The sequence below is a fragment of the Physella acuta genome, unplaced genomic scaffold, assembly GCF_028476545.2.
Source record: "Physella acuta isolate Inbredline_101_S28 unplaced genomic scaffold, ASM2847654v3 ptg000363l, whole genome shotgun sequence".
NCBI lineage: Eukaryota > Metazoa > Mollusca > Gastropoda > Physidae > Physella > Physella acuta.
In genome coordinates this window covers 421,089-431,739 of record NW_026731882.1, presented here as the reverse complement: position 1 = coordinate 431,739, position 10,651 = coordinate 421,089, and positions in this window count along the sequence as shown.

Sequence of the window (10,651 nt, the reverse complement as noted above, 5' to 3'; positions counted from 1 at the left end):
TCGATTATTAAGTAATTTAATATGTAATTATAGTAATTATATATATATATATATATATATATATATATATATATATATATATATATATATATATATATATATATATATATATATATATATATATATATATATATATATATATATATATATATATATATATATAAATATATATCATATTGCATTTACTTCTAATTAACTTGAAAATTAAAAGAATAATTTGTGCAAGTTTGTCAATTTGGCAAGCCTTACCTTCAGAATGTATCGGCGTTTTCTTTTATAAACTAGCATCGATTCTGATACTACGAATCGCCTACTGAGTAATGAGTGTAAAAACAAAAAGAATTATATGTAAGCAATTTTCAAAACATTTTATAACTGATATATAAACTTGAATTTAAGTTTTATTTAATGGAACGTTAATTAAAATAAAGTGTTTTTTTATTTATGTACATTTTGCACATCTTACAAATGGCGGGAAAATATATCAATTACTTTATCGATATGTTATGAGTATCGACTTCGAATCCTCGGGAAATGTTTAGACTAAATACCGATACATTTAGTATCGTCGTCTTTTGTTAGAAAAAATATAATTTTCCATTTGTGAAAATAGAAATAGTAATTATATTAACCAAAGTACCGATAATCAAACCTAGCGATGCAAGGTTAATTAATTGTAATTACAGCAATCATTTGAGGTGATCCATTGACTTACTGGAAATTTAATACAGAGAAATTACTTGCTTGAATGAAACTACTTAAAATATCGTGGCTAAACTCTTAAACAATTTAATTGTGAATAATTACCGATAAAATTATATAATGAACAAAGCCTTTAATAACTACCTAATAAAGTTCAACTAGTTAATATTTCAACAATGCTACACCAGTTGTGTAAGGAAGTCTTCTTTTTCTTCTTCGTTCTTAATTTTTAGTATTGGAATAGATCGAGCCTTATCTGCTAGATGGTTTGAACTCAGGACATTTTTCGTATGTATCAACCATGAGCTTTTTTGTCGACTCGACCACGCCTCCATCACAATTTAGGATACGTGTCAACTGGTTATACGCCATTGAGGCCATGGACTCCGATTTCAGCCTGCTTTTCTTTTTGGATTTGCTTCTATAGCCTTTGTCCAACCAAGAACAAACTACAAGGCAGCAGTTGTTTGATTTTGGAGTTGTCTCTACTAGAAGAGAGACTTTTCGGTTTAACAATCATAAGCTTTACCGACTCGACCACGCCGTCCCATGTGTAAGGAAATGATATGTGACGTCAACAAGAATTAACCTCAGTTATATACCAGACACGGTTTTTTTTACTGTAGGCTCTAGACGTGGACAAATCTAGACATTGACACATGTAGAAATTGACACCTGTAGATATTGACACCTGTAGACATGGACATCTGTAGACATAGACACATGTAGACATGGACACATGTAGACATGGGCACCTGTAGACATGGACACCTGTAGACATGAACACCTGTAGACATGTACACCTATAGAAACACATCTACACAGACACAGTGTACACCGACACCCGTTCTTCATTGTTTTATTACACAATTTCTGTTACCGAGGAAGATTAACCAAAAACAACTTTAAAAAAAATTATGGGATATCTGTCCATATTTATTGACATCTGCAGACGTTACTTGTCAATGTCCGCCCATATTTGGACGTCTGCTGACGTTTAACAAACAACATTTGTTTATTGGAGATCTCCTGAATATACTAGATCTCTGTAATGACGGATATAGGCAGCTTTTTATTTCGTTTATTGGCAGTCTTTTAAGTGTAAACATGCATCTTACTTGTCATTTTACATATGACGTAGACCAGGGGTCTCCAAACTTTTCAGTCCGAGGGCCGCATTAACTATCAAATTTCAGTTCGTGGGCCAGTTTCTTCCAGGCATGTCTTTGATCTTTCTGGGCAAAGTTCCCCAGCCATCACCAACAAACGATTTTTCTTGGACAAAAAGATCTCAGCGGGCCGGATGAGAGGACCTCGCGGGCCGCATCCGGCCCGCGGGCCGTAGTTTGGAGACCCTTGACGTAGACCATAAACACATATTCGACGTAATTGCAGCTTAAGTACGTCGTATGTTATTTCATCACGATATGGAGATTTGAAATAACTCACGTTTACGACATTAGTAAATAATAAATCTTTTGTGGAAAGTCTAAACACGTCAAAGGTGTAATTACTTAATTAATCTTATTTCATGAGTTAAGACATTTAGCACTTATAAATAATCTCAGGTTATTATAGATTAGTAAAAAAAAAGAACATACAACCATGAAATAACACATGTCTCGCAAATTAACTTGTTAATTTTGAAGCATTTTTATTATGTATACTCTTAAATTAATAATGATGCTTTTTAAACGACATACAGCGCCGCTTTTCATTCAATGTATATTACCTTTTTACTTTCTCGTATATACGAAGTATAGAGAAAGTCTTGTAATCGTGCAAAAAAAATCGAGATTTTTACAAATCTCGACGTTTTACATCTCACTGATACGGAAACACATAATTTTGCAATCTTGTCCGTATATCTGTGTGTCTGTGTGTGTGTGTGTGTGTGTGTGTGTGTGTGTGTCCGTGTGTAAACACGATAACTTGAGTACCGTTACAGCTAGGTTGATGAAATTTCATATATAAGTATTTTATCAAAATCATAGATCCGTATCAACTTTTGAGCGATTTCCAATAACCGGAAGTGGTACTTTTTCTACTTTGAATTTTTCAAAAGCCTATAACTGAAGTACTATTTCAGATAGATAAATGAAATTTGATATGATAGTAAAAGATCTTATTCTCTACCTTCTGTCACATTTTGAGTAATTTCCATTGACCGGAAGTGCTTATTTACGCCATTTCCGATTTCTCAAAAAACGCATGTAAATTTATAAAGTACTAATAATATTGCGCGATATTATGCACATCTTTATTTAGCGTTCACTTGGTGTGCATTTCTCTTTTCTACGAGATTATATTCTATGTTAAAAAAAGATCATAAAAAACGTTTTAATAACAAGCTTTTATGTAATAATGCACTAAAAAGTAGAAATAAATTATATACTACTATTTAAATAACTATAAAGAAAAGCGTGGGTCACTTAAGTATCTATTGGATACCTTTACTAATGTTAAGGAAGACACCCACGCTTTTCTTTATAGTTATTCAAATAGTAGTCTATAATTTACTTTCTACTTTTTAGTGCATTATTACATAAAAGCTTGTTATTAAAACGTTTTTTATGATTTTTTTGTTCAGTACTTTACATGTTTTATTTACAATAGAGTTACATGACTAAAAACCATTGCGCGCCTAGTGAACGTGATGGCGCAGCCATTGAACGTGATGGCGCAGCCATTGAACGTGATGGCGCAGCTATTGAACGTGATGATGCGTGTGGTGTGGTTGGATAGACATGGCTACTAATTCAGTCCAAATTTTAATTAATTCATAAAAAATTTATTAGGCATCCAATTAAGTAAAATTTAATTTCAGATTGCATTATCTTTATATCATCACCCACGTGCCAAATGTGAATCGAATTTTCACTCCGGCGTTTCGGTCGAGGAAGTGAGTTAAATAAAAGCTTGTAAAAATTTGAGTACTTAAAATGGATTAAAAATCATGTCTAGAAGTCTATATCCCGAGTTGCCATCCCCCGTAGTGTTGTATTAGAATATTCGAGAAAGTTTAGGGGAGATCACTCCCGGTGTATTTACTGTTGAAAGACGTACATTAAATGTTTAATATACCGATTACTTACGTGACAAAATATTAATACGTTTTTACTGGCGACAGTGTTGTAGAAGCCATATTGAATGTTTCTAAATCTGGCGCTCCTTTGTGCCACGTAAGGCGAGAGTTTTAAATACCAACACGTTAGCGGGAAATCCCGTTATGTGTTGGCATTTAGGCTAAAGCAACACAGGCCTACTTAATTATTTTTTTAATTGGACATATTGAATTTGTATTATTAGCCAACAGCATCAAAAATGTTAGATAACAACTTGAGTACATGTCCTTTTTAAAACAATTCCAAGAAGCGACTATGATGAGTAGTATGAAGTTTAATTAGTCTTTATACTTTAACATTACTGCTCATCTAGCCCATCTATACTGTGCACTACGGACTATTTTAAACTGTAGGCCTACACCGACACAGTTATAAACTAGATCACACTTGAATGTGCTGGAAAGAAAATATAAGGCTTACATCATCAGACAACCCTTAAAATATTTAAGATAATCGGCAATAACGTTTATGAATTCCTTATTAACCACAAAATTCCAGATGTTACATGTCGAAAAAAAGCTTTCAGCTACGTGTTAGCTATAAATAAACATTAACTCAATCCGTCCCATGAGCCGCGAGATGCGGCTTAGGCCAGCTTCACCGTAGGCCCGTGAGCCGCAAGGTGCGGCTCGACACGGCTAGTGTTAGTTTTTTTTTAACAAGTCATTTAACATGTAAAAACCTACATTCTTTAACATAACTCACAATAATCTTTATTTACTACTATAGAAATTTCATTTCTGTTAATTTTGACATATAATACATAAATCTGGTTAGAAAAACATTGGAGCTATAATTGTTTAAGTAGGTGAGGTCTGTGTAAAAAAAATTGGGTCACGGAAAAAATGAGGTCAGGAGGTGGAAACGCTGGGCGATTACTTTTAAATTTTTAAGGTCATAATTAGACAAATTTAAAAACCTAGAAAAAGTAATTAGTAATCAAACAATATAAAGATTATAAAGATTATTATTTATTTTGAACTAGTTACATCTAATTCTCAACTCTTTGGACACATCGCTGTTAAATCTACACGTTAAACAAATTGAAAAGAAAAATTATTTTAACGCGGGGTTGACTATAATAATTGTTTAACTTTCACTAATTATTGTATCCAATATTAACCTAATTTTCATACAATTTCTCGTATCTAATTATTGTATCCAATATTAACATGATTTTCATACAATTTCTCGTATCTAATTATTGTATCCAATATTAACATGATTTTCATACAATTTCTCGTATCTAATTATTGTATCCAATATTAACCTGATTTTCATACAATTTCTCGTATCTAATTATTGTATCCAATATTAACATGATTTTCATACAATTTCTCGTATCTAATTATTGTATCTAATATTAACATGATTTTCATACAATTTCTCTTATCTAATTATTGTATCCAATATTAACATGATTTTCATACAATTTCTCGTATCTAATTATTGTATCCAATATTAACACGATTTTCATACAATTTCTCGTATCTAATTATTGTATCCAATAATAACCTGATTTTCATACAATTTCTCGTATCTAATGATTGTATCCAATAATAACCTGATTTTCATACAATTTCTCGTATCTAATTATTGTATCCAATAATAACCTGATTTTCATACAATTTCTCGTATCTAATTATTGTATCCAATATTAACATGATTTTCATACAATTTCTCGTATCTAATTATTGTATCCAATAATAACCTGATTTTCATACAATTTCTCGTATCTAATTATTGTATCCAATAATAACCTGATTTTCATACAATTTCTCGTATCTAATTATTGTATCCAATATTAACCTGATTTTCATACAATTTCTCGTATCTAATTATTGTATCCAATATTAACCTGATTTTCATACAATTTCTCGTATCTAATTATTGTATCCAATATTAACCTGATTTTCATACAATTTCTCGTATCTAATTATTGTATCCAATATTAACCTGATTTTCATACAATTTCTCGTATCTAATTATTGTATCCAATATTAGCCAAATTTTCATACAATTTCTCGTATCTAATTATTGTATCCAATATTAACACGATTTTCATACAATTTCTCGTATCTAATTATTGTATCCAATAATAACCTGATTTTCATACAATTTCTCGTAACTCATTATTGTATGCAATAATAACCTGATTTTCATACAATTTCTCGTATCTAATTATTGTATCCAATAATAACCTGATTTTCATACAATTTCTCGTATCTAATTATTGTATCCAATATTAACATGATTTTCATACAATTTCTCGTATCTAATTATTGTATCCAATAATAACCTGATTTTCATACAATTTCTCGTATCTAATTATTGTATCCAATAATAACCTGATTTTCATACAATTTCTCGTATCTAATTATTGTATCCAATATTAACCTGATTTTCATACAATTTCTCGTATCTAATTATTGTATCCAATATTAACCTGATTTTCATACAATTTCTCGTATCTAATTATTGTATCCAATATTAACCTGATTTTCATACAATTTCTCGTATCTAATTATTGTATCCAATATTAACCTGATTTTCATACAATTTCTCGTATCTAATTATTGTATCCAATATTAGCCAAATTTTCATACAATTTCTCGTATCTAATTATTGTATCCAATATTAACCAGATTTTCATACTATTTTAACCTCACAATTGGCTGTCTCCCCTTACTATTGGCTGTATTCACTTTTTTTTTATTTAATGTACTGTAACGTTGTTAAACTATAGGACATGTAAGACATGAGATCAGTAGAACATAGGGCAAGTAGAACATAGGGCAAGTAGAACATAGGGCAAGTAGAACATAGGGCAAGTAGAACATAGGGCAAGTAGAACATAGGGCAAGTAGAACATAGGACCAGTATAACATAGGGCAAGTAGAACATAGGGCAAGTAGAACATAGGGCAAGTAGAACATAGGACCAGTATAACATAGGGCAAGTAGAACATAGGACCAGTAGAACATAGGGCCAGTAGAACATAGGGCAAGTAGAACATAGGGCATGTAGAACATAGGGCAAGTGGAACATAGGACCAGTATAACATAGGGCAGAGTAGAACATAGGACCGGTAGAACATAGGGCCAGTTGAACATAGGGCAAGTAGAACATAGAGCAAGTAGAACATAGGGCAAGTAGAATATAGGGCAAGTAGAACACAGGGTAAGTAGAACATAGGGCCAGTAGAATATAGGGCAAGTAGAACATAGGGCCAGTAGAACATAGGGCAAGTAGAACATAGGGCAAGTAGAACATAGGGCAAGTAGAACATAGGGCAAGTAGAACATAGGGCAAGTAGAACATAGGGCAAGTAGAACATAGGGCAAGTAGAACATAGGGCAAGTAGAACATAGGACCAATAGAACATAGGGCAAGTAGAACATAGGGCAAGTAGAACATAGGGCAAGTAGAAGACGTGAGCTGAGAGACAGAAGATGTGAGCTGAGAGAAAGAAGATGTGAGCTGAGAGACAGAAGATGTGAGCTGAGAGACAGAAGATGTGAGCTGAGAGACAGAAGATGTGGGCTGAGAGACAGAAGATGTGAGCTGAGAGACAGAAGATGTGAGCTGAGAGACAGAAGATGTGAGCTGAGAGACAGAAGATGTGAGCTGAGAGACAGAAGATGTTAGAGACAGAAGATGTGAGCTGAGAGACAGAAGATGTGAGCTGAGAGACAGAAGATGTGAGCTGAGAGACAGAAGATGTTAGAGACAGAAGATGTGAGCTGAGAGACAGAAGATGTTAGAGACAGAAGATGTGAGCTGAGAGACAGAAGATGTGAGCTGAGAGACAGAAGATGTGAGCTGAGAGACAAAAGATGTGAGCTGAGAGACAGAAGATGTGAGCTAAGAGACAGAAGATGTGAGCTGAGAGACAAAAGATGTGAGCTGAGAGACAGAAGATGTTAAATATCAGGTGGTTGGAAACAAATTCTCAAATTTTCTATAGATTTTAATCGAAACTTTAAATGCAAAATTAATACCAACACTGTCCAGCACTTTGAAATAATATATGCTATAACTTATGTTTTATATAAGCAAATGAGAAATAAATGATTAATACAAAACCTGCTGACGTGAATACAAGACAAACCTTACATAAGTCTGTTGTACACGCTTGACCAATGCTAAGCAATGACCGCTGACGTTTAAAACGGTTTTTCTCACAGCCTGACTCAGTGGGCGTTACCAACGACGCAGTAAGTGGGGTGAACCATTTACCAACGTCACAGTAAGTGGGGTGAACCATTTAACAATACACATCCTTGTTTGTGTTACATTTGTAAACCTCTTGTACGTCTATTGGGAAAGTGGAGGGGGGGGGTGATATAGATAATTATTTTTCTAAATTCAACAGTTAGTTTATTATGTTTAATGTATGTTTATTTTGTATTTTAAACAAGATTTTTTATCATTAGCATGCTGTTCCTCTACCATGCCGATACCTAATCCTGTCCTGTCGTTGAGAGACTGGTATGTTGCCAATACCTAATCCTGTCCTGTCGGTGAGAGACTGGTATGTTGCCAATACCTAATCCTGTCCTGTCGGTGAGAGACTGGTATGTTGCCAATACCTAATCCTGTCCTGTTGGTAAGAGACTGGCATGTTGCCAATACCAAATCCTGTCCTGTCGGTGAGAGACTGGTATGTTGCCAATACCTAATCCTGTCCTGTCGGTGAGACTGGTATGTTGCCAATACCTAATCCTGTCCTGTCGGTGAGAGACTGGCATGTTGCCAATACCTAATCCTGTCGGTAAGAGACTGGCATGTTGCCAATACCTAATCCTGTCGGTGAGAGACTGGTATGTTGCCAATACCTAATCCTGTCCTGTTGGTAAGAGACTGGCATGTTGCCAATACCTAATCCTGTCCTGTCGGTGAGAGACTGGCATGTTGCCAATACCTAATCCTGTCGGTAAGAGACTGGCATGTTGCCAATACCTAATCCTGTCGGTGAGAGACTGGCATTTTGCCAATACCTAATCCTGTCGTTGAGAGACTGGTATGTTGCCAATACCTAACCCTGTCCTGTCGGTGAGAGACTGGCATGTTGCCAATACCTAATCCTGTCCTGTCGGTGAAAGACTGGCATGTTGCCAATACCTAATCCTGTAGGTGAGAGACTGGCATGTTGCCAATACCTAATCCTGTCCTGTCGGTGAGAGACTGGCATGTTGCCAATACCTAATCCTGTCCTGTCGGTGAGAGACTGGCATGTTGCCAATACCTAATCCTGTCGGTGAGAGACTGGCATGTTGTCAATACCTAATCCTGTCGGTGAGAGACTGGCATGTTGCCAATACCTAATCCTGTCGGTGAGAGACTGGCATGTTGCCAATACCTAATCCTGTCCTGTCGGTGAGAGACTGGCATGTTGCCAATACCTAATCCTGTCCTGTCGGTGAGAGACTGGCATGTTGCCAATACCTAATCCTGTCCTGTCGGTGAGAGACTGGCATGTTGCCAATACCTAATCCTGTCGGTGAGAGACTGGCATGTTGCCAATACCTAATCCTGTCCTGTCGGTAAAAGACTGGCATGTTGCCAATACCTAATCCTGACGGTAAGAGACTGGCATGTTGCCAATACCTAATCCTGTCCTGTCGGTGAGAGACTGGCATGTTGCCAATACCTAATCCTGTCCTGTCGGTGAGAGACTGGCATGTTGCCAATACCTAATCCTGTCCTGTCGGTGAGAGACTTGTATGTTGCCAATACCTAATCCTGTCCTGTCGGTGAGAGACTTGTATGTTGCCAATACCTAATCCTGTCGGTAAGAGACTGGCATGTTGCCAATACCTAATCCTGTCGGTAAGAGACTGGCATGTTGCCAATACCTAATCCTGTCCTGTCGGTGAGAGACTGGCATGTTGCCAATACCTAATCCTGTCGGTAAGAGACTGGCATGTTGCCAATACCTAATCCTGTCGGTAAGAGACTGGCATGTTGCCAATACCTAATCCTGTCGGTAAGAGACTAGCATGTTGCCAATACCTAATCCTGTCCTGTCGGTGAGAGACTGGCATGTTGCCAATACCTAATCCTGTCGGTTAGAGACTGGCATGTTGCCAATACTTAATCCTGTCGGTGAGAGACTGACATGTTGCCAATACCTAATCCTGTCCTGTCGGTGAGAGACTGGCATGTTGCCAATACCTAATCCTGTCGATAAGAGACTGGCATATTGCCAATACCTAATCCTGTCCTGTCGGTGAGAGACTGGCATGTTGCCAATACCTAATCCTGTCGGTGAGAGATTGGCTTGTTGCCAATACCTAATCCTGTCCTGTCGGTAAAAGACTGGCATGTTGCCAATACCTAATCCTGTCCTGTCGGTGTAAATCTGACTGGACTGAGTTGTTTAGTGCAAGTGTGTAGAAATTATGAATATGTATGCTAACAACTTTTAGTATTGTTTGCCATTATGTTGCTTCACATGTGTGATTTGTTTCAACATAATCTGTATACAACCTGGTCCTCACGTGGAACATAACATCGTTTTCCCTTACATACAGTTGTTTATGGTTATGTGTTATTGAAAGAGGCCAAAGCTTACTTCTGCCCTTCTGCCCACGCCTCTAATACAAAATACTAATACCATTAAAAAAAATAAACATAACAATACCACTTGTATTTCCACTTATCTTTTTTGACAATCTTAAAGCAAAGCGTTGTATAAAAATAGACTTTTCAGGTCATGTAGAGAGACTCTTGTGTTATCTCATTAGCACAGCAATGGTGAAAACGGAACTAGATAAAAATCTCATTACAAGTGGGTTTTTGTTAGTTTGTTGTTTAAATGA